The sequence below is a fragment of the Pelophylax lessonae genome, assembly GCF_965119305.1.
Source record: "Pelophylax lessonae genome assembly, chromosome: 7".
NCBI classification, from domain to species: domain Eukaryota; kingdom Metazoa; phylum Chordata; class Amphibia; order Anura; family Ranidae; genus Pelophylax; species Pelophylax lessonae.
The window spans coordinates 187,177,608-187,203,129 of record NC_138774.1 but is presented as its reverse complement, the minus strand read 5'-3'; the positions used below and the strand labels follow the sequence as shown (position 1 = coordinate 187,203,129).

General features: G+C 45.6%; 1 protein-coding gene across 2 annotated transcripts in view; it reads left to right on the top strand.

Annotated features, from left to right (window-relative positions):
* NACC2 (NACC family member 2) overlaps positions 1-25,522 on the top strand; it is a 260,461-nt gene that overhangs the window by 34,946 nt on the left and 199,993 nt on the right. The window lies entirely within an intron of this gene.

Sequence of the window (25,522 nt, the reverse complement as noted above, 5' to 3'; positions counted from 1 at the left end):
AAGGAATTCTCTCCAATGGGTGACACCTTTCCTGCATCAGCGACTAGACGGGAAGTGAAAGCAAATCTCTCCAGTGAGGGACAGAGATAGAAATAAAAACCTGACAGTTGCAGGAAATGGGACACTCTCTTTATCCCTAACTAAAAAAAATGTTTTGGATAGAATTTCATTTTATTGTTTAAATATCAACAAATAAAATTTTAAACCTTCATGTCAAACGTGACTTCACTCAAAGCATGTTTATGCTGGTAATATGCTGTTGTTTCCCATTGATATGTTGAGACCAGATCCTTGTACAGTTCTGGGCTCCACTAAAAGTGATACCCATTGAAAAGTTTGGCATCTATATACATTATCAGAGCACCAGTCCAGTGCACCACAAATTGACCTTGGATACTTGCTTCATGTTCTGTATGGGGACCTGAAACATGTGAGGTGAGGACGGATGGTGAGAACAATGTGCATTGCCTCCTGTGATCTTAGTGTTGCCTCTCATCGTGAGATATGCAGCCTCCACAGAAAGAGATAAAAGGGCGCTGAAATGTAATCCGCCTCCTTCTGTTTCCTCGTTCCCCCGCTCACACTTATGTGGAGAATTTCCTTCTTCTCCTGATTTAGCTTCATGAGAGAGAGAGAGCCCTTCATAACAGAACATACAAACTAAGCCAAAGTTGCTTAAAATGGAACTTTAAACAAATATTAGAAAAATGACCCATATGTTACTAGTATAAACACATTGGTCTTTGTTTTTCAGAGTGCCAACTGAAACTGTTTTATTACATGTTGATCCTGCCAGTAGATTTGTTATTTTTCCACTTCCCGTGACAGGCCATGCTGTCAACAATAGTTAGTTACAGGGTTGGAAAAAATCATTAGGTGGAGGCACGTACAATAATCTCCTTTTATTCAAGTGGCTTGAAACTTCTTTTTCTCTTACGTCCTCCGACAGTCGCCGCCCACTTCATATTCATCACCAATGGGGTTATGTCCTTTATTCCGTAGGAGTAGCTAGGCAATAGAATATGTTAGTACAAAGACTTTTAACATATCCCACCCCCAGGGGGTGGTCCCCTCAGTACATAACCCTCCACTTCCTGTATCCAACTCAGTTTCATTTGTCTAGCTGTCAGGAGTAGCTGGAAGTTTCTGTGCTGGGGCACCTTGTCTCAGCTCTCTTTCCTTTCTTTGGATTTTATTTGAGTTTTTTCTCTCTTTCTTGTTAGCTGTTATTTTACCAGCGTTAGTTAGTTCTTCGGAAGAAGAGGATCATGCGGGCTGCTTCTCGGGCTGACCCCCCTGGTAGCAGGCTTTGGGTCAGTGGCTTCTCAGCCCGCCATCGAGCGTTCAGTCAGGTACCGCTCCTGAGTTATCTGAACGACCCATCCCTGTTCCGTGCAGGGATGCTAGGGTGAGGTGGCTACCTCACCGGACGCTGTGCGGTTTCTCAACCCACCTTCTGATGCGTCCTGGATGCGACTCTCCCTGCCTCATGTGCAGCGGTTTGTTCGCCTGTGCGGGTCCCCCACGCCATGTAAGAGGTAAGTGCATTTATGTGGGGACCTGTCTGTCTGGGGGGTGTCAGTCTGGGACTGTGTACCTTGCCCTGTGTTCACACTATTACGTTTTCACTATTACGTTTTCCCTATCTCTCACATTGCATGCTGTGGGCTGCAGGAGGGGGGGCTGGCTGCACTCTTGTGTCAGTTTTCTGTCTGTGTGAACGGCTGTGTGCTGTGGGGCTTGAGTTTCTCATGCTTGGGGCACATTACAGCGCCGCTGCGGCGGTTTACCATGTTCCTTTTTTGGGCAGATGGTGTGTTTTACTTCTCCCTCATGGGGTGTGGGAGCGGCGGTTTCGGCGCCAAAATGGCGCCATTTTGGCTGCGATCGCTCCGGCCGCATGTTTTACATGCATGGCGGCCATTTTCTTGTAGCCTCCATAGGCTTTAATAGAGCACACTGTATGCCAGCACTTCCTTTCCTTCAGGAGCACCGCAGGCAGCAGCAGCAGCACCGATCTCTACTGGTTCATTTCTCTCTATTCCCTGTATCCTACCTTGGTATACTTGTCCCTGTGGGGGTCCCTTGTGTGGGGTGTTTAGTGTGAGTGGGCTACGATCACAGCGCTCTCTTAAAGGGGCGGTCACCCATTTAATTTTGCTACTCCAGGGGCATGGATTCTCAGGAATGCTAGTTTCCTGCCAATTTAGTGGGAAGCCAGGGGACTGCGGTTCCCCCCCCCCCCGGGGGGGGATTTGGCTGCGATTGTGGCTAGCCTTGCGACTCAGGTGCAAATGCTGGTGGCTGCTCAATCCTCTAAAAGGCCCAGAGTTTCAATTTCCTCTGCTTCAGAGGGTGATGGTACTGGGGCTGCTGTGGCAGAGATCTCCTTATCGGGGTCTCGTTCCTCCCTGGACCTTATAGGGTCAGAAATGGAGGCTGAGGTAGAGGGGGTTGATATTCTCCCCCTGGCTCGTCTGAAGAGCTTGCATTCAAATTGGTTGCTTCTATCAAGCAAACTCTGCGTTTGGAGGAGGACGCATGTCCTCCAGCTGCCTTGGCGGCTTATGGGACGCAGAAAAGGCGCAAATCATCGCAGATGTTTCCATGCACTGATGATTTTCAGCGCGCTGTGAAAGAACGATGGCGTAATATACGCAAACCTTTTGCTGTACCAAGTAGGTTTAAGCTGCGCTATCCTTTTACGCCCGCTACTGATGGGCGTTGGTGTGTCCCCCATCCGGTGGACCATGCATTAGCAGTTTTGAACAAGTCCACTGCGATTCCTGCTGAAGACACCCCGGTGTTCCGGGATGCCACGGACAAGAGGATGGAGTCCCTTGCCCGTCGTCCCTGTTCTATTATGGGTTCTATGTTGAAAGCTTTATTTGCTTCACTTATGGCGGCCCAGGCGGTCGCGAGCTAGACGCAGGTGCTTAGGCGTGTCCTGGTGGCTGATTCTGCCCCCCAGGCGACTTTGGATATGGTGGATCAAATCCACCAGGGTGTCATGTATTTGTGTGATGCGGACCTGGATATGGTTCCGTTGGCTGCACGTGTACACAGTGTGGCGGTGTTATCTCGCCGCCTGGTTTGGTTGAAGTGTTGGTCTGTGGATCAATCTTCACGTAAGACCTTGGCCAATCTGCCTTTTGATGGTTCTCGCCTTTTTGGCGAATCCCTGGATGCCCTAATTAAAGGGGTCACGGGGGGTAAGAGCACGCTCTTACCTCAATCCCACGAGACTAAGACGGCTCCTGGAAAAAGAATGCCTTCTTTTGGCCCCCTCAGGGGTCCTTTCGTGCCTTTCGGTCACACTTTGGGGCAGCCGTCCATGGGTCAAGGCTCCCGCCAGAAGCCGTGGGCAGGTAAGCAAAAGTCCGGCCAATCCGGTTCTGCGGCCCACAACAGTGTGGCCTGAAGGGGCGCCCTCACCCAATTCACAGGAAATCGTTCGATCTGGCTACTAGATCGAGTTTCTCTCTCGGCCGGAGAGCAGATTTTTTCCCTCAAGTCTTCTGTTATCCCCGGAGCGTTTGCGGGACCTGCATCTAGCGGTGCAGGACCTGAGGGCTCAGGGAGTGGTGGTCCCGGTGCCTCATCGGGACAGATTTCGAGGGTTCTATTCCAATCTGCTCACCGTGCCCAGGAAGGAGGGCAAGGTGCGTCCGATTCTGGACTTGAAGGCGCTGAACCGCTTTGTGCGGGTGCGCAAGTTCCGCATGGAATCCCTGCGGTCGGTGGTGGCTGCCCTGGTTCCGGGGGAGTTCATGGCTTCCATCGACTTGAAGGATGCGTATCTTCACATCCCGATTTTCGAGGGTCACCAGAGGTACCTTCGATTCGCCATAGCGGAAGATCATTACCAATTTGTGGCGTTGCCTTTTGGTCTCGCCTCGGCTCCGAGGGTGTTCACCAAAGTGCTGGCACCGGTTCTGGCTTTGTTGAGGGCCCAGGGCATTTCGGTCCTGGGGTATCTGGACGATATTCTGGTTCGGTCTGCGACCAGCCAGAGTCTGGAGAAGGATCTGTCCGTCACGTTGCAGACTCTGCAGGAGTTTGGTTGGACGATCAATTTTCCAAAGTCGACATTGTGCCCATAGGTTCGGATTTCTTACCTGGGTATGATTCTGGACTCTGTCCAGGCGAAGGTCTTCCTGCCGGAAGAAAAACTCACAGCTCTTCAGGAGGCAGTCAGGTCCCTCAGGGACGTTCCATCTCCGTCCATTCGGACGTGCATGCGGTGTCTGGGATTGATGGTCTCGGCTTTCGAGGCGATTCCCTTCGCCCAGTTTTCACACACGGGATCTCCAAGCGGAGATATTGTCCAAGTGGGACGGGCGTCCGCAGTCTCTGGATCTCCAGATGTCATTGAGTTCTCAGACCAGGAGGGATCTTCTGTGGTGGCTTCAATCCCCCTCAGTATCGGGGGGCAAGTCTTTTCGTCCCCTTTCATGGTCGGTGATCACCACGGACGCCAGCCTGTCTGGCTGGGGTGGTGTTCTGGGCGTTCTGTCCGCCCAGGGTGTTTGGTCGACGGAGGAATCCTCCCTTCCGATCAACGTTCTGGAACTGCGAGCGATACTCCTCTGTCTTCGTCGTTGGACGGACAATCTTCACGGCTACCCGGTTCGGGTGCAGACGGACAATGCCACGGCGGTGGCTTACATCAATCACCAAGGGGGCACCAGGAGTGCCCGGGCGGCTCGTGAAGTGGCCGCTATTCTGTCTTGGGCCGAGACGCATGTCCCGGCAATATCGGCAGTTCACATTCCGGGGGTGAAAATTTGGCAGGCGGTTTATCTGAGCCGCCAGACCCTGGACCAGGGGGAATGGTCCCTCCACCCGGCTGTCTTCCAGATGTTGTGCGCGAGGTGGGGTCTTCCGGAGGTAGACCTGCTCGCGTCTCGTCTGAACAACACAGTACCACGGTTCGTGGCAAGGACGCGATATTCTCGGGCAGACGCGTCGGACGCGTTGGTTGCCCCGTGGCTTCAGTACCAACTGATGTATGCGTTCCCACCGATTCAATTGCTGTCCAGGTTCCTTCGTGGAACCGACCACGGTGATTCTTGTGGCACCGGACTGGCCTCGCCGGTCCTGGTACGCAGACCTCGTAAATCTGGCAATCGACGCCCCGTGGCGTCTGCCTCTTCGAGAAGATCTTCTGTCGCAAGGACCGATCTTCCATCCTGCTTTAGTCGCTGGCTTTGACGGCCTGGCTGTTGAAACCGAGGTCCTGAAGAACAGGGGTCTTTCCCCTGAGGTCATTCACACCTTAATAAATGCGAGGAAGTCTTCCTCGGGGAAGGTTTATTACCGTAATTGGAAGGCGTATTTTGCCTGGTGCGAATCCAGGGGTTTCTCTCCTGACACTTATTCGGTGTCTAGGGTGTTGCCCTTCCTTCAGACGGGTGTTGACCGGCGTCTGGCGCTGGCCACGATCAAGGGTCAGGTGTCTGCTTTGGCCGTTCTTTTTCAACGGCCTGTGGCATCTGATTCTTTGGTTAGCACTTTTGTGCAGGGGGTACGTCATCTGATCCCTCCTAGGAGGGACCCTCTTCCCCCTTGGGACTTGAATCTAGTTCTATCGGTATTGCAGCGTGATCCTTTTGAAAGGATCAGGGAGATCTCGCTGTCTTTGTTATCCAAGAAGGTCGCCTTTTTGGTGGCTATCACCTCGGCTCGTCGAGTGTCGGGGCTGGCAGCCTTGTCCTGCAAGTCTCTGTATCTGGTTGTGCATTTGGACAAGGTGGTCTTGCGACCTAACCCTTCTTTTCTTCCAAAAAGGGTTTCGGACTTTCATCTCAATGTGGACATTGTCCTACCTTCGCTTTGCGCGAAGCCGAAGCATCCGACGGAGGTGTTGCTTCACTCCTTGGATGTTGTCCGGGCGATTAGAGTCTATCTCAAATCGACGGAGTCTTTTCGCAAGTCGGATGCCTTGTTTGTCCTTCCGGAAGGTCCTCGGAAGGGCATGGCGGCGTCGGCTTCTACAATCGCCAAATGGATCAGACAGACCATTGATCGGGCCTATGCTTTGAAGGGGAAAGTTCCCCCTGTACCTGTGAAGGCGCACTCTACCAGATCTCTGAGTACGTCTTGGGCCTGTCGTCATGGGGCCTCTGTGGCCCAGGTGTGTAAGGCGGCGACTTGGTCGACCGTACACACTTTCACGATATTCTACAGAGTAGATGTTCAGGCATCGGCTGATGCTTCCTTTGGCCGCAAGGTTCTTAGTGCGGCAGTTCCCTAGAGCCCTTGTTACGGGTTCTTTGGCTTTTTGGGGATATTTGTTTTTTCCCTGGGTTTTCTTGCTCCTGTTGAGCGAGTGTTTTGTTCTTATGCCCAACTGGTTTCCTTCCTTTGGTAAGGTTCCTTTCTCTGATGGGGAGACGGCGTTGCCTTGGGCGCGGCTGCGTTCTTCCCACCCCTCATGTTTACACTGCTTTGGGACATCCCCATTGGTGATGAATATGAAGTGGGCGGCGACTGTCGGAGGACGTAAGAGAAAACGGAATTTTTGTAAAATCTTACCTGTAAAATTCCTTTCTCTGAGTCCTCCGACAGTCGCCGCCCCCGCCCCTCTTTTGGGGTTTTGATGTACTCTCTACTGCTATTCCACTGAAACTGAGTTGGATACAGGAAGTGGAGGGTTATGTACTGAGGGGACCACCCCCTGGGGGTGGGATATGTTAAAAGTCTTTGTACTAACATATTCTATTGCCTAGCTACTCCTACGGAATAAAGGACATAACCCCATTGGTGATGAATATGAAGTGGGCGGCGACTGTCGGAGGACTCAGAGAAAGGAATTTTACAGGTAAGATTTTACAAAAATTCCGTTTTTTGGAGAGGACAAAAAACAGTTACATGTTGGCTGGAGTTGAGCTTCAATTCTGAAGTCCTTTTAATGAATGATGAGAGCTCATTTAAACCAGATGCATTGGGGCTACACTGGCAGCTATTTCCAGCTGCATTGCATAGTTGAGGCAAAATGCCTTGTTTACAATTATGTCAGTTCATAGCACAGTTCTGTGATACAGTTCAACCGGAGTATTCACAGCGCTTCACTTTTTCCAGTTTGTTACAGCCTTATTCCAAAATGGATTAAATTCATTATTTTCCTCAAAATTCTGCAATCCATACCCTATATTAACAAAGAAAGAAGTTTGTTTGAAATCTTTGCAAATTCATTAAAAATAAAAAAAAATAACATTTACATACAGTATCTCACAAAAGTGAGTACACACCTCACATTTTTGTAAATATTTTATTATATTTTTTCATGTGATAACACTGAAGAAATGACTCTTTCCTACAATGTGACGTAGTAAGTGTACAGCTTGTATAACAGTGTACATTTTCTGTCCCCTCAAAATAACTCAACACAGAGCCATTAATGTCTAAACTGCTGGCAACAAAACTGACTATACTTCTAAGTGAAAATGTCCAAATTGGGCCCAAAGTGTCAATATTTTGTGTGGCCACCATCATTTTCCAGCACTGCCTTAACCCCTCTTGGGCATGGACTTCACCAGAGCTTCACAGATTGCCACTGGAGTCCTCTTCCACTCCTCCATGATGACATAACGGAGCTGGTGGATGTTAGAGCCTTGCGCTCCTCCACCTTCCGTTTTGAGGATGCCCCACAGATGCTCAATAGGGTTTAGGTCTGGAGACATGCTTGACCAGTCCATCACATTTACCCTCAGCTTCTTTAGTAAGGCAGTGGTCATCTTGGAGGTGTGTTTGGGGTCGTTATGTTGGAATACTGCCCTGTGGCCCAGTCTCCGAAAGGAGGGGATCATGCTCTGCTTCAGTATTTCACTGTTCATGTTGGCATTCATGGTTCCCTCAATGAACTGTAGCTCTCCAGTGCCGGCAGCACTCATGGAGCCTTAGACCATGACACTCCCACAACCATGCTTAAACTAGGCAAGACACACTTGTCTTTGTACTCTTCATCTGGTTGCCGCCAAACACGTTTGACACCATCTGAACCAAATAAGTTTATCTTGGTCTCATCAGACCACATGACATGGCTCCAGTAATCCATGTTCTTAGTCTGCTTGTTTTCGGCAAACTGTTTGCGAGCAGTCTTGTGCAACATCTTTAAAAGAGGCTTCCTTCTGGGACAACAGCCATGCAGACCACTTTGATGCAGTATGGCGGCGCATGGTCTAAGCACTGACAGGCTGAACCTCCACCCCTTCAACCTCTGCAGCGAAGTTAGCACACTCATAAGTCTATTTCCCAAAGACAACCTCTGGATTTGACGCTGAGCATATGCACTTAACTTCTTTGATCGACCATGGCGAGGCCTGTTCTAAGTGGAACCTGTCCTGTTAAACCGCTGTATGGTGGTGATGTAGCTCAGTTTCAGGGTCTTGGAAATTTTCTTATAGCCTAGGCCGTTTTTATGTAGAGCAACAATTTTTATTCAGATCCTCAGAAAGTTCCTTGCCATGAGGTGCCATGTTGAACTTCCAGTGACCAGTATGAGAGAGTGAGAGCGATAACACCAAATTGAACACCCCTGCTCTCCATTCACACCTGAGACCTTGTAACACCAACGAGTCACATGACACCGGGGAGGGAAAATGGTAAATTTGGGCCCAATGTGTACATTTTCACTTAGGGGCGTACTCACTTTTGTTGCCAGTGGTTTTGACATTAATGGCTGTGTGTTATTTTGAGGGGACAGCAAATTTACACTGTTATACAAGCTGTACTCTCACTACTTTACATTGTAGCAAGCAAAGTGTCATTTCTTCAGTGTTGTCACATGAAAAGGTATAATAAAATGTTTACAAAAATGTGAAGGGTGTACTCACTTTTGTGAGATACTGTAAGTATTCACAGCCTTTGCCATGACTCTCAAAATTGAATTTAGGTGCATCCTGTTTCCACTGATCATCCTTGAGCTGTTTCTACAACTCGATTGGAGTCCACCTGTTGTAAATTCAGTTGATTGGTCATGATTTGGAAAGGCACACACCTGTCTATATAAGGTCCCACAGTTACAGCGCATGTCAGAGCACACACCACGCCATGAAGTCCAAAGAATTATCTGTCGACCTCCAAGACAGGATTGTATCGAGGCACAGATCTGGGGAAGGGTACAGAAAAATTTCTGCAGCATTGAAGGTCCCAATGAGCTCAGTGGCCTACATAATCCGTAAATAGAAGAAGTTTAGAACCATCAGGACTCTTCCTAGATCAGTCTATCCGGCCAAACTGAACAATCGGGTGAGAAGGACCTTAGTCAGGGATGTGACCGAGAACCCGATAGTCACTCTGATAGAGCTCCAGTGTTTCTCTGTTGAGAGAGGAGAACCTTCCAGAAGAACAACCATCTCTGCAGCACTTCACCAATCTGGCCTGAAAGGTAGAGTGGACAGATGGAAGCCACTGCTTTAGTAAAAGGCACATGACCACTCACCTGGAGTTTGCCAAAAGGCACTTGAAGGACTCTCAGACCATGAGAAACAAAATTCTCTGGTCTGATGAAATAAAGATTGAACTCTTTAGCCTGAATGGGAAGCATCATGTCTGGAGGAAATCAGGCACTGCTCATCACCTGGCCAATATCATTCCTACAGTGGAGCATGGTGGTGGCAGCATCATGCTGTGGGGAGGTTTTTCAGCAGCAAGAACTGGGAGACCAGTCAGGATCGAGGAAAAGATGAATGCAGCAATGTACAGAGACATCCATGATGAAAACCTGCTCCAGAGCGCTCTGGACCTCAGACTGGGGTGAAGGTTAATCTCCCAACAGGACCACAGCCCTAAGCACACTGCCAAAATAACAAAGGAGTGGCTACGAAACAACTCTGTTAATGTCCTTGAGTGGGCCAGCCAGAGCCCAGACTTGAACCCGATTGAACATCTCTGGAGAGATCTGAAAATAACTGTGTGATGCTCCCCATCCAACCTGATGGAGCTTGAGAGGTCCTGCAAAGAAGTATGGGAGAAACTGCCCAAAAATAGTTGTGCCAAGCTTGTAGCATCTTATTTAAAAAGACTTGAGGCTGTAATTGGGGCCAAAGGTGCTTCAACAAAGTATTGAGCAAAGGCTGTAAACACTTTATGTACATGGGATTTTTCTTTTCGTTTTTTATTTTTAAAAAATTTGCAAAGTAAACAAACTTCTTTCACTTTGTCATTATGGGGTGTTGTTTGTAGAATTTTGAGGAAAATAATGTATTTAATCCATTTTGGAATAAGGTTGTACCATAACAAACAGGCAATGGCGAAGCTAGACATTCTTTCACCCAGGGCAAAGACTCAGTTCGGCAGTTAAAAGTTGTAGAGGCTTAAACCAGTGACCAGTGTCACTTAGTAGATCAGTGAACAGTGTCACTCAGTAAAGCCGTGGACGGTGTGTGGACAGTGTCAATACAGCACTGGACAGTGTCAGTAGGGAAAAGATTGGGGTCAGTAGAGCAGTGGAAGGGGTCAGTAGGGAAGAGGATGATGGCAGTAGGGCAGTGGACCATGTCAGTAGTTTTTTGCCTGCCCATTGGGGGTAGTTGGCTCTGTGCTGAGCAGCTTCCTGTTTATTTACAAACTGAACCATCGTAAATAACCCAGTTTACTATGCTTCAGTTATTAATAGAGTGAGTGATCAGTACAGATCACTCGAACTGTTCATTCAAAAAAGGAAGGGTCCAATAAATTACATATTTACTGGCCCCTTCTCCCTCTCTAAATCCTGTCACATAGCGCAGCAGTCGGCGGGAGAGGTAAGAGGGGGAGCCAGCAGTACTGCAGAGGGATGGGGAGGAAGGGAAAAGACAGACACCCAGGCATCCGAAGGAGAGGAGGAGTGGAGGGGCAACATTTACTAGAACCGATTTGCATTTTCTTCCTTAAGCCACTGAATCTGGCTTTCAGCTGCTGTAGGAGGAAAATGCATGCGATCGGTTCTAGCAAATGCCACCCCTGCTGCTCCATCTGTCCAGGCCTGACTTCAAGGCAACAAGGTAACAGGCTGAATCCCTGGGGTCCAGATCCTGGCTCCCCTGCGATCAGCGGCAGTGCGGGCTCACAGAGCAGCCTGTGGTGTGAATGCAGCTCAGTGGCTTAGCCGGGTCAGTCCAGCCCAACCCAACCTCCCAAATCCCAGCTAGTGCCCCTGATGACATCAGTTGTGACAAAACTGGTCAGGCGGCCATCTTTGTCTCTGGAATCATGGATTGTTGGCGTCTGTATTACCATTACATGCCTGTATTAATCAGGGAATGTGTGAGTGCATCTTAGCTTAATTTAATAAAACGTTGTTTTAAGCAGTTTTACACTATTTGTGGCCCTCTTTGCTTTTTATACCTGAACCTGTCTGGAGCTTTGGAGTGTTTGGAGTTTGCCCTACTGACATCTATCTTTGGTAATGCTGTATACCGGATGGTGCTATATTATTTTCTCATTTAAGTGACATTACTTAAATTATTCACTTCTAGCGCTGCCCTTTTATATATCAAATCCCAGCTAGTGTCAGCACTAGGGATCGACTGATTGGTTTTTCGTTGCCTATACCGATATTTTGGCCATCGCATATCGGTATCACCCGGATGTCACTTACGGCAAGTGGGTGAGAGACGGATCGGTATCAGGTGGGTGGGAGGTGGAGCGGGTGAGAGACAGAGCAGTATTGAGTAGATGCCGAATGGAGTGGTATCACCCGGGTATCACTTACGGCAAGTGGGTGAGAGATACCGATCTGCCAGCAGATCTGCTAATGTGGAATTGCTTATATCTTTAATTTGTACATATGTGAGTGGCATATTCAATAACATTTGTAAAATGAATTATGCTATGTAACATAATTTTACCCTTACATGAGCAATATTTGGAATATCGGCAATATCGGCCAGTTCCGGGGCCGATACAGATATATCGGCAAAAGTCAATATCGGCCCTCGATATATCGGCCTTGCCGATCCCTAGTCAGCACTGCAGACAATTTGACACACCCCTGAAGTTGGCGCCCGAGGCATGCTCCCCTAGTTTCTGCCCTGTCAACAGGTATTAAAATATGTTCTAGGGGGGGAACTTAAAAAAACAAAAACTGCTGTGCTAGACGGATTACACCATGTATAAAATTTTTGATCGAAAGTGGAAATAAGTCATTTTCAAAAAATGCTAGCCAGGCAGACTTTTATTACAGAATAGATTGTGCAAATCTCTTCTGCCATGAAAGCTTCTGCTTTACCTGCTAACAAGGTCTCTTCTGATTGTACACTGAGCCATGCAATTGCAACTCCACATACAATCTTGGCCTTCTCTAAGCTGGGACGAATTAAAACTTGTGTGCAATGTGGGGTAGTTGCATCGTTTTTATAGGTCGATCAATTAAAGTGGTAAAAAAATCCTTAACCTAACTATTCCTAAAGTTCTCTCCCCCCTTCTCCTCATACGTATTCTCTCTCCCTAGCCTGTATAAAAAGATGTGTATTCTATATATATATATATATATATATATATATATATATATATATATATATATATATATATATATATATATATATATATATAATCTATATATATCTCATTTATTATTATTTTTTTTTATTTTTTTACAAATTCAGGTTAGGCAGGTGTAACAGGAAGTCAGCTAAATCTGGGAATGTAGTCACAGGAAGGAGATACATTTCCAGCTGACTTAGAAAGTCCATTAATTAATTTAGGGTGTTGGCTACAGAGCTAGCCAGCAGGAAGTTGAAAGGCCTTCAGCTGTTCAGAATGAGGAGATCAAGGCCTCTATAATTTGTCCAGAGAAAATCTATTGAGGGCTGCCTCCTCTCCCAGCCTACACGGCGACAGGAGGCAGCCCTCAATAGATTTTCTCTGGACAAATTATAGAGGCCTTGATCTCCTCATTCTGAACAGCTGAAGGCCTTTCAACTTCCTGCTGGCTAGCTCTGTAGCCAACACCCTAAATTAATTAATGGACTTTCTAAGTCAGCTGGAAATGTATCTCCTTCCTGTGACTACATTCCCAGATTTAGCTGACTTCCTGTTACATACCCCCCCCTCTTGTTTCAACCCTAGGGTTGGGACACAGATTTCCAGGCACGCATGTGTCAAGCACTGCTGACTCACTGATAAGCCTCCTATTATCCTCAAGCTTCCGGATGAAACTGTTTTGTCATCTTCATTGACGGATTTCTCATAAATGCCACACAGTTTGTCTCTCATCTCATATACACATTCTTCAACTGCATTTTTGGCATCATTTTGCTCCTTCTCGTTTCTGTCATCTTCATTGACAGCTTTCTCATAAACGTCAGACAGCTTGTCCCTCATAACCGTCTGTCCAATCCACCATGGAGGACCGTGATCCATAGGCAACTCAATTGGGCTAGTCTTAATGTCTTCAACATTCTTAAGACGCCTCTCTCTGCAATCCATAAATGTTTTCCACAAAACTTTGAGAACCTTTGCTTCACTAAGCTTTGTTCCAAGTAGGGACTCTTGACATCCCTCTGTGACTTGAGTTGCCTCTCCATACATCTGTACACAATCATTGACTTTTTGTTGTAAAAGGGAATGATCTTCCTTCTTGAGCTTTGCTTGCTCTAAGATGCTGTGCAGAGGATTTTCCAATTGAGACAACAGGCTGTCACACATTTCTTCAAAGTGACCCCTGTTCCTTTTCCCAGAGACATCAATATCATTCAAACATTTCATATTCATAGGCAGATCTGAAGCATTTGCACTCATCAACTTCTTAAACTTTTCGCCCTCCTGAGCGAGTCGCAGTAAAGGCCTACTATTTGATTTGATATTCAGTTTATATTTCTTGCCAAACTCTTCACAGAAGAAGCCAACCAGAACATCATCAACTTTCCTTCCACCAACATAGGGGTCAAAGGCAACAACACAGTTGAACCCAGCGATCTGGGTGGTATCCATTATAGACCTCCTCTCTGCATCAGTGAAGAAGCATGGAACTGCAACACATTCTTTTACAGGTTTCTTCAATGCACTTTCTGCTGAACTATTTGACCACTCAAGGTCACCTAGTTCTTTTTCTCTATCTGAATTCCACATGGAATGCATCTCAAGATCACGATCAAACTTCTGCCACCCGTCTTTTACCAGTTTCATTTTAGAAATATTCTCTGAAAGGCACTTGAAATTCATTTGCTTCACGTTTTCACCAACAGCCTTAGTTTTCTCCACTAGGTGGCGTTTGCTTTTTCCTCCCAGATTTATATCACTTGCTTTAGTTTTCTCCGCTTTAGTTTTCTCCACTAGGTTTTCAGCCTGAACTGAGAAATCATCACATTTCTTACACAACTCCTTTATTTGCTGAAGTTCTACTGATACATTTTCCAATGCTTGAAGTTTTTGAAGGAACGGTTTATTCCAAAGGGGTGATTCAAGCCACGTGTCATCACATTTCTGAGGCTCACTCAGGACAGACCCCAAAACACTGATCCTTTTAAAAACTGCATCAGGCACACTATCCCCTCTTTGGGACAGATCCTCTGTTGCCTGGAATTCCTCTTCCAGTTCCTGCAACGGAATCTTCATCTCTTCTACTTGCTGTTCTAAGGCTCGTTTAGACTTTTCTAGCTCCTGAACGCTTTTCACAACATCATCCTTGGAGCTGACCAATTCTTCCATTTCTGTACGCAGCTGTTTGTTAACACTTTCTAGTTCAGCCTTACACTCTAGAACTTCCTCCAAAGAGCGAGCCAAGAACAGGGCTTTGCTCTCGTTATCACGCGCCTCCGTTTTTGCACGGTCGCGTTCTTCTGCATATTTTGCAGACACAGTCTTCTCTTCACCAAGCATCTGATCAAACTTCTTTTTCACATCTTCAACACACTGTAATGAACCAACGCTTTCTTCCATGCGTTTTTTCATATCCGCTATCTGAGCTTGCAATGTTGCGACTTGCTCTGATAGGTTTTTCTTTGCTTCCGCCTCCTCTTTTAATTGTTCCAGGAAGCCATTTTTCTCATCTTCCATTTGTTTGAGCTTTGTGCTAAAACTCAGCCTTTGACACCTCTCTTCCTGTAAGAGTTCCTGCGTGTCTTGCAGCTGCGATTCCAAGATAGAAAAATCTTCCGCAATTTCTCTAGATTTGCTGTCTGCTTGAGAAAGCTGATTTGTAACATTGTCCAACTCAACCTGCAGTCGGTTTGCCTTCTCTGACAGCTTAGCACACAATCGGTCACCTTCTGACACCTTGACTTGCGATTCCAGAAGCTGTGCCTCTACTTTTTCCCTCTTATGTTCACAATCTCCTTTTCCCTGCATAAGAGCCTTCACCTCATTGGCTAGTTTCTGGGAATGAGATTGTAATTCTGCCACACAGGCTTCTTTCTCCTTTAACTGCTGCTGGAAACGTTGGGCTTCACCTTTCCAACTTTCACAGTCTGCACGTAATTCATCTACCACATTGCTCAAAGTAGTGAGCTCATACACAGTACTCAGTAATTTAGCCTCTCTTTCACTTTTCTCGTTGTCGCTGAGAGACAATGTCGTTTTCAGAGCGACATTCTGTTCCTGCGACTCCTGCAGGTCTATTTTTGTAACTTCCAAACACTGAAGACTTTTTTCCAGCTGATTACGCAACTCCAACATATCAACCATACTTTGCTTCTGCAAAGTCTGAATTTCACTTTCCTTTTCCATGAGGATGGTATCTTTCTCCATTATAGTCTCTCTGCGTTTTTGCAACTCGACCAAAAGAAGAGCAGTGGATTCTTCCCACTGTAACACATGAGACTTGAGTAGTTCATTCATTTCCTGCAAGTTTCTATGCTCCATTTTAAGCAATTCCAAGGCTTGTTCCTTTTCTTCCATTTTCCGTTGCAAGGCATCCAACTTAGCCCTGCACACATACTCGGTTTCCTCCATACCGATGGCCTCCATTGGCTGCTGGCGTCTCTGTTTCCAGCCTGCCATGCTCTCTTGATGAGCCTTTTGTTGAGCTGCAAAGCTCTGCTGAAAATCCGCATTTGCCTGCTGTTGAGCTGCATTTGCTTGCTGTTGAGCTGCATTTGATATAATCAGATGTTTCAACATCTCCTCCATTTTGGGTTTACTTTTCATCTGAGAACCCTGCGTCTCCAAAGCAGTTTCATTTGCCCCAGTGTTGCTAGGAACAACAACTTTTCTCTTTAGCCGATTCCGTTCAGGCATGGATGGGGCTGGTTCAGACGGCAACATCCCCTCCATCCATAGAATCCGGTCTCTCATTTCATCTATCTTTGCATTTTTCAGGCGTTTGGATCGCCCCATCTTCAATAACTCCACAAATTTTTCACAGTCCAGCAAAAAATTTTCAGACCACTGTCTCTTTAACACATGTAGTTTTTCTCTCTCTTGCAAGATCTCTTTTCCTGCACACACAGTTTGTGCAGTCACTTGCACCAGACACAACAAAGTTCATCAAATAATTTTGAGACCGCTGTCTCTTTAAAACACTTTTTTTTTTTTTTCTGTCAGGATCTTCTCTCCTGCACACATAGATTGTGCAATCTCATGCACCAGACAAAGTTCATCAAACATATGCACTCCATTGCAGGGATCTTGCTGCTTCTGCCCACTGCATACCTCCACCATATGTAAGGGATTAGCTCGGTGGCGGGTGTGGATGACCCCTTTGGGGGTGCGTTTTCACAGAGAGATAGCCGAGCAGAGGTTGAAAACAAGACTGATTTATTCATGCAATTTACTTCACACAATTGCAAGCGTCAAAACAGCCAAAATAAAATAAAAGACAAAATAAATCCTTGCCTCTGTGGGCGGCTACCTTCTCACGCTGGAACCTACCTAAGAAGTCTTTCCAACCTACTGTTGGGCCGACACTGCTGATCCTACAGCAGACACTCAAATGTCCATTTGTTTGCTTTTCACACAGCACAAACATTGTCCATTGAACATGTCCCTTTGTTTCTTTCACATCAACACATGTTCATTTATAACAGGATCCTTTACTCTTCAGATTCTTCACATTGAACACAGTTCATTTAACAGGTCCCTTTACTCTTCACACTCTTCACATGGAACACTTTGTCTTCTCACCTTTGAGACGTCTTCACTCGTGGTTACCCTCCTTAGCTTCACATCGCTGTAGGGGGTCTTCTCCCATGCTCACCAGCTTGTCGGGAGGCACACATCCGACTGTCCCCCTCTCCCAGCCTACACGGCGACAGGCGGCAGCAGTCCTTCTCCCATGCCCACCAGCTTCGGGAGGTACACGTATGTCTGTCCTCCTCTCCCAGCCTACACGGCGACAGGAGGCAGCCCTCAATAGATTTTCTCTGGACAAATTATAGAGGCCTTGATCTCCTCATTCTGAACAGCTGAAGGCCTTTCAACTTCCTGCTGGCTAGCTCTGTAGCCAACACCCTAAATTAATTAATGGACTTTCTAAGTCAGCTGGAAATGTATCTCCTTCCTGTGACTACATTCCCAGATTTAGCTGACTTCCTGTTACACAGGATAGATATGGGAAGAAAACCTAATAAGAATAATAAAAAAAACAATAAAAATATTCAGGATTTTCTCCTACTTTAAGGTGACTGAAGATGTCAAACCTAGAAGAAGACTTGGGAAGATGTCACTAGGGAAGTAACAGATGTCACATCACTGTTGGGGTGGGTGATTTAGAACTTAAGTGTGTCATAATGTGCAAGTGTTACGGTAAAAACTCAACAACCAAAATGCAGAATTTAGTTCCACTTTCCTGGGTGGACTGCAGTTAAGAGTAAAGCTGGCCATACATGGATCAAACTCAGATGGTTCGGCAAGGACCGGCCGAATTTAGATCCATGTATGGGCAGGAAGGTTTATAGAAGTTGATCTACCGATTTGACTTTTGTACAGCTGCCCAGTCAAGTTTTCCCCACTGTAGCCGGCAGCGCTCATCGGTGTGTTCTCATGCTGGGAAAGTCTCCCCGCTGTCAGAATACAAAAGCTCATCATGGAGGATTCCCCCATTCACACTGAGTGTGTGGATGGGGGAATTGAGTGGTTGAACAAAAAAAAGACTCTATATGGGCTGCCAAGGCGTAAATGATCAAGGAAACCTGTGTCAAAAGAAATCCATATGCTGCTATTGCTGATTGCCTTCAGAAAAGGCCAATTGCCCGGCTGTGATGATGGTCCTTTTGGCTTTAACTCTTTCTGAATCACTAGCCAAAACAAGTACAAAAATTCATGTCTGTCTGTGTTGTTGGACATTAGAGACACAGGTATGTCATAAAAAGAAAGTATTTTGCAGGTAAATGGGGTTGTTGTCCTTCAAAAATGGCAGCAGGTTAGGCCTACTTGGATTTGTAGTTCCTCCTCATCATGTTGGACTTTTGCGGAAATTGCTATTTGCTGCCTGGCATCTCTCAGCAATCTGTGAGTACAGGGGTTGAATAACCCATGGTACATTTCTTTCAGGGCACCATGACCTGCAAAATCCTACCTGTCATTGGTTGTATGGCCTTGCTGCTGGTGTCTCAAGCATTTACCAACAGTCCTAGGTGCCAAAAAAATTGGCTGTGCCCTCACTATTCTTCAAGCTTAACCCTCACACACCTACTGTGCTATTTTTGCGTCAGGCATCGTAGAAGTTTACCAATTTCTCACAATGCAATGAGCAATAAAAAAAATGATTATGCCGCACAAGAAGTTTTCTATTTAACTTTTAAGTCTTGGTTCACACTAATGCAGCTGTAGCTTGATCTGATTTTCAGTGCCATTTTGTAGTGGGACTTCGGTGTCTTTTTGACAGATTTATTGTAGGAAAATGAGACTACTCAATTCTCTATTCCTACCACTGCTAATTGGACAGTTTAAACAGAAATGCTAGTTTTTTTAAGAAGCCAACACTGGCTGGTGTCCTAACAATCAGTGATTCGTCCCTGCCGTCAGTCCTGGGTGCCAGGGAAATTGACATTTGCAAAGACCCCAGTTTTTTAACTGCTTGCCATCTGCCCATAGTAGTTGAACTGGGAGCAGGTGGCAGCTCCAGGGCAATCAACTTACCTGTATGTCATGGCTTTCTTCCGGGATTGGGGGCGTGCATGTACAAAGTGTGTCGGAGGTGAAGATTCTTTAGGCAGCTGTACTTTAGGAGTGCAAAGATTCTAGAAACAAACCGTAGACAGAAGAGTATAAATGTTCATCAATTACAGGCAAAAAGTGACAGTCACTTTAAAAAATGACAATCAGTCATGCAACACTGTACCCAAACAACATTTTTATCATTTTTGTTTTAACACAAATAGAGCTTTCTTTTGGCGGTATTTACTCATGACTGTTTGTTTGTTTTTTGTTTGTTTTTTTGTGATAGAAGTGAAAAAAGGGAACATTTTGAGAAAAATCAAAACACTTTTTTTTTTTTTTTTAGTTTTTATTAGAAACGTTTGCAAGTAAGTAATTTTTGTTCATCAGTTTGGGCCAAAATTTATACTACTACAAATCCTTGGTAAAAAAAATAACACATATTAGAGGGTATTATTTAGTCTGTGTGAAAGTTAGAATTTACAAACTATGGTACCAATCATTGAGAATTGATCACACCTGATGTACTGATGGCCTTTTTCATTTCTTGAGGCCCTGACATGTCAGGACAGTACAATTACCCCCAAATTACCCCTTTCTAGAAAGTAGACAGTCCATTGTAATTAGTAAGAGGCATGGTGAGTTTTTCTGAAGTTTAATTTTTTCCCACAATTCTTAGGAAAATAAAGACATGATTTATCTTTTTTACACAAAATTATAATGTTAGCAAGTTTTCATACACACAGTATAGGCATACTTGCAATGACACCCCAAAACACATTCTGCTACTTGTCCTGAGTATGGCAATACCACATGTGTGAGACTTTTACACAGCCTGGCCACATACAGAGGCCCAACATCCAAGTAGCACCTCCAGGCGTTCTAGGTGCATAAATTACACATAGCATTTCTAGACAACCTATCACACTTTTGAAGGCCCTGGAGCAGCAGGACAATGAAATTACCCACAAAATGACCACATTTTGGAAAGCAAACACCTCAATATATATTCTAGGAGGCGTGATGAGTCTTTTGAACATGTCATTTTTTTACACAAGTTTTTGAAAAATGTGTACATAGCAAAAATTACACCCCAAAACACATTCTGCTACTTTTTCTGAGTATGGCGATACCACGTGTGAGGCTTTTACACAACCTGGCCACATAGATATGTCCAACATGGAAGTAGCACCTCCAGGCGTTAGGAGCATAAATTACATACACATGACTACCTATCACACCTGTGAAGGCCCTGGAGCACCAGGACAATGGAAACACTCACAAAATGACCCCATGAGACAGGTACTCGGGTACTCTGATGGGCTGCAGACAGGTACTCGGGTACTCTTATTTTTATTATTTTTTTGAAAAGGTGTACTTTATTTCGTATAATAAAATATACAAGAATCAAATACTTAATCAGGATACATTCCACCCTATTGTGCGATGCAATGCGTAAATACACCACTGCTGCGAACCAGACCCCAAGAATTTTGATGAAGTCTGTCTTGATGCTGAAGGGGATGGCTGCAGCAGAAGGCAGGGACCACTTTCCCTAGAGCATGACCTCTGACTTCCCATAGTTGAACTTTGCCCCTGAGTCTTTGCCGAAGTCCTGACAGGTCTGGATGAGTGAATCCATGGAATGCTGGTCAGCACAGAACACTATCACGTCGTCCATGTAGAGTGAGCACTTGACTTCCCTTCTGTTCTGTCTCGGTGCGGTGATCCCTCTAATCTCTGGGTTCCGTTTGATGCATTCGGCGAAGAGCTCTAGACAGCAAACAAAAAGACGCGAGACAGGGCAGCCTTGTCTGACTCCATAGAGAACCGGAAAAGTTTCAATTTACCAGCCATTCACCAACACCCTACTAAAAATGTCATGGTACATCAGGTGAACATATGAACAAAACATTTCCCCAAGACCAAACATGCGCAGAGCTCTGCACATAAACTCATGGGAGACACGGTTAAAGGCTTTTCCCTGGTCAAGACTGACCAGGGGCGTGTGCACTCAGTGGCCTTGAATGTACTGGACCGTGTCCTGGACAAGCACAAGTCTGATCCAGGTGGATAATCTGTCTGATGACAGATTTCAGCCGGTTGGTCAGAACCTTTGCAAGGATTTTGTAGTCCATGTTCAAGAGAGAGATGTGACGCCGATTTTTCAAATCCCATCTTTCCCCCTTCCACTTCAAAAATTGTGATCCTCCCCCTCCCTCAGCGAAGGAGGCATTCTGCCCTCCACCACCATCTCCTCATACAGCTCGAGCAGGTCCGGGCCCACAAGATCCCACAGTGCTACTTTGAGCTCAACTGGGAGATCATCGCAGCCAGGGTCCTGCCCAGCCTAAAGGATCTGACGGCAGAGTGCAGCTCCTCCAAAATCAAGGGTGCTTTGGTGGCCGCCGAACCTGCAGGATCAATAGGGTCAGTGATGCCTGACAAGAACCTGTGGGCTGCAGTCATGTAGGTTTCTTCTGGAGATTAGAGGTTGGTGTAGAAGTCGCTGACCACTTGCATTACAGCCTCCTTCCCCTTCTGGAATAGTCCAGTCTTATCGCGCAGCTCTGACAAGTGTATGTGTCCTTAGTGAAGTTTCCTGAAAAAGAAAGTTACACTTCTCACCTTTCTCAAGATTCTCCACCTTGGCATGGAAGACAATGTGCCTGGATTCTTCCCCGAAATCTCCTTTCAGGCTCTTCTTGGTGTCCTTCAGGTCCTTCCTAATGTCCCAGCCTCAGTGTTGAAGGTACTGCAGGGACTGCAATTGATGTTGCAGTCTCCTGTGTTCCCCTCTTCCTGGCACACACTTGCTTGAAAGAATCTGCGCAGCTTAACTTTCACAAATTCCCACCAGTCGCTTACCTTTCCGAAGAATCTTTTCTCCTCCTTCCCTGTGACGTAGGCCTCTCTGAGTTCTCTAGAAATTCCTCATTCTCCAGCAGGGTACAATTCAGCTTCCAGGATCCCGGGCCGGGGGCGAAGCCCTCTCCCAGGTCACCCGGAATGAAGTGAATGGCACTGTGGTGAGAGAAAAAAAACAGGGGACCATGAAGAATCCTCAATGTCTGACTGCCTTCAATCTCTCCCTATGGATCCCAGGGCATCCTGCAAGGAAGCCCCTGTGATCATCTCCCTGAGCAACCTAGAAGTAGCATCACGTTATCTGTACATGCTGGAGCTGCGGCCATCCTCTTTAATCAGACAGTTGAAATCACCACCGATCACTACTGTTCTGGTGGTGATGAGTTGGGGCAGCAGGGTCTAGAAACAGGTACTCGGGTACACAAAATAAGCCACGAGGGCCAAGAGGAGAGGGAACAGGACTTTGAACGATGCCAAAGCAGTCATGCAAATATACAAAAAAATATATTTTTTTTTTATAAATATAGGAAAATTTATTGTCCGAACATGTTAAAATATCCCCATGCAGTGGAGATTAATGAAAACAAACCCATGTAATATGACATTGCATTACCTTTGCAGTGTAAATTCACAACAGAGTGTGATTCCAGTGATTCTCGTCCAAGGGCACGATGCGTTTCGACTTGTTCAGTCTTTCTCAGGGGGATACTGAACATGGGAGTCACACTGATTTTTCTAAAAACATAGCACACATTCAGAGAATGTATATACATGCACAAAAAAAAATAGACATGCAATATAAAAAATGAACATGGTTATTACAGGGATAGAAAATTGTGCTGGGTTCCATCCATGTAATGGAACTGTCCTCAATCACCCTTATTGGATCCCGAGTACAAGAGATAAATGGCGGCAGCCTAAACTCATGCACACTCGTCAATTCATCAATATATCTCTTAATACCAATTGTCCTTAGAGAAGTTACAAAATCACTAGCAGCGAGTCCAAAGAACTTGAGGTATACAGGATTTAAAGTTTTCACATACCTGTGTGTGAAGACCAGTATTTTGGGCAAAAAGGCCTTTTTAACACGTGAGATATAGTTTGTGTCTCTGTGGAAACATGGAGACAGACAGAGCCCCAGGGAAAGGCACACCTTTACCTGAAGTGTATAACAAACAGTAAGTTAACCAAGCACCCAGTAGGCACATAGTTACATAGGCACATGGCACATAGGAAAGGCGGTGACGTCATAACTGGAGCCGGAAGTTTGACCGCCGTCATTTTGAGAAAGGCAGGCTGTGACCACAGAGGGCGCCGACACAGAAAGGTGAAGTGGGTGACACCAGATGCCACCCAACACACCAGGGGGATAGAGGACATTGAAATGGCATCCCCACAACCACCAAGTACGCCCCCCTAGAAAATCCAAAGGGAGCTGCATGTGGCAGGCACTTGAAATCACTAACCGGCCAAAAGGACTGGGGTGTAAGCTCACACTGAAGAGTGTAAGCCTAAAGGGCATACAGTAGATGTCCAAGAATAGGGTTCAAACCCAGCACATTACAAATGCAGATAACAAAACTATATTTAAACAAACACCAAAAATTATCCAAAAATAGCAATGCATGTATGGCACACAAAAAAAGAATGGGGGGGGGGGGGTAGAGAGGAAAACCCACAGTCAAACACCACATACATTGGAGCTAAATTACATCTCCAACTCACATAAGATGTTCTGATCTTCCGGATGAAAAACCCTCAAGGAAGGGACTGTAACTGATAATCTCATTGAGACCTGGGGGTTTAGTAGCCCCCAGTTTTTGTATCCAACAAGTTTCCTTTTGAAACAGTACCTTGTTCCAGTCTCCTCCTCTGGGGTCTGGAGAATGTATGTCCAGACTCCAGAAGAGGATAGGAGGAACATGGTATTGATGATCCCTGGCCATGTGTCTGGCTGAATAAATAGCAGCTGTCACATGTTCCTTAATCCTTCGCCAGAATTCTCTCTTCCTCTTTCCTACATATAACACCCTACAGGGGCAGTCAATTATGTATACCATCCCTTGTGACTGACAGGTGACATGATGTCGACTTTTTACTCTGCGGCCATTAGGAAAAGTGTGGAACCTGGATGATCTGATAAACCCACACCATTGACAAGTCCCACGTGCCCAAGTGCCCCAGAGTGGGGTATGTAAGGCAGATTTCGATTGGAAGGTGCTACAGACAAATTTATCCCTCAGAGAAGGGGCTCTCCAGTATATAATTGGGGGTGTTGAAGTAATGATTTGTGCAATTCTCGGGTCATCCTGTAGTAGATGCCAGTATTTAGAATTTTGCCTTTTGATAAAATTATGTTGGGTGTTAAACCTTGTGATGATCCTCGGTGATTGTTGCTAATCATCAGTTTTCTTTTGGGCTGAATATTAAATAGTAATTGTGAATGTGATTAAGCAAAGGCTTTGCGTAAACAGGTTTTGAATATCCTCTTTCCAAGAGGAGATTTCTCAAGTCCTCACCAGCCCTTTTTAAATTTTTTGTCATCGCTACAATTGCGTCCTAATCTGAGGTATTGGGAATAGAGCGGAGAAGTGGTTGGGGGTGGAAGCTGTCTGCTGGAAGTATGGTATTGCCCGCCGAGGGCTTACGAAACGGGTCACTCACAAGGAGGGCCCCCTGATGTGACTTCTACTGTTGTGTCCAAAAATTTAATTTTTGATTTATCAAAAGCCATGGTATAGCTCAAATTGTAGCTATTGGAATTCATAGTGGTAAGGCAATTATGTAATCAATTGAACCATCCCACAACAAAAAAAAAATGTCTATGTATCTTAGCCATAGCAAAATATGTTTTGAAAAGTTAGAAAATTCCTCAGATAGCAGAAAATGACGTTCCCATTCCCCCAGGTACAGATTGGCATAGAATGGGGCACAACAAGTCCCCATCACTACGCCCTGTACATGGAGGAAATGGGAACCATCAAAAAATGTTGTTAAATAGAATAAACCTCAACATTTTTGGAATAAACCTCAACATTTTTAGGACGAAGTCAAACAGTTTTTCGGGGTGCGCATTGCTTTGATCAAAAATCTTTTTACAGCTGCCAGCCCCTTTATCATGAGGTATAGAGCAATAAAGTGCTTCTATGTCAATAGTAACCAGGACCATGTGTTGGGAAATCGTGATGCCTTTGATGGATTGAAGGAAATGTGAAGAATCTTTGATATGTGAAGGTAGACTGACAACAAAAGGTCTTAAAAAGCTGTCTACCCATTTACTTGTATTTTCAGATATATTCCCATTACCTGAGATTATGGGTCTACCTGGGGTATCAGCCAAAGATTTGTGTATCTGGGGGGGGGGGGGCATAAAAAAACAATGTATGGGTATATGTGGTGTTCAAAAAAGATTGAGTTTGGGTAGAAAAATAGAGAAAATAGAGGTACTCGGGTACACTGATTGGCTTATAGACAGGTCCTCTTTTTGGGGGCAATCCGGGGACTGGACTTTACACTGTACATCGGTATCTCATTGTTACCATATCTCCTCACACTGAATCAGTATGTGAGGAGGAGAACCCAGAAACAGCGAGTTAACGCCGTTTGTTGACATTTGTGACAGGCTGTGATT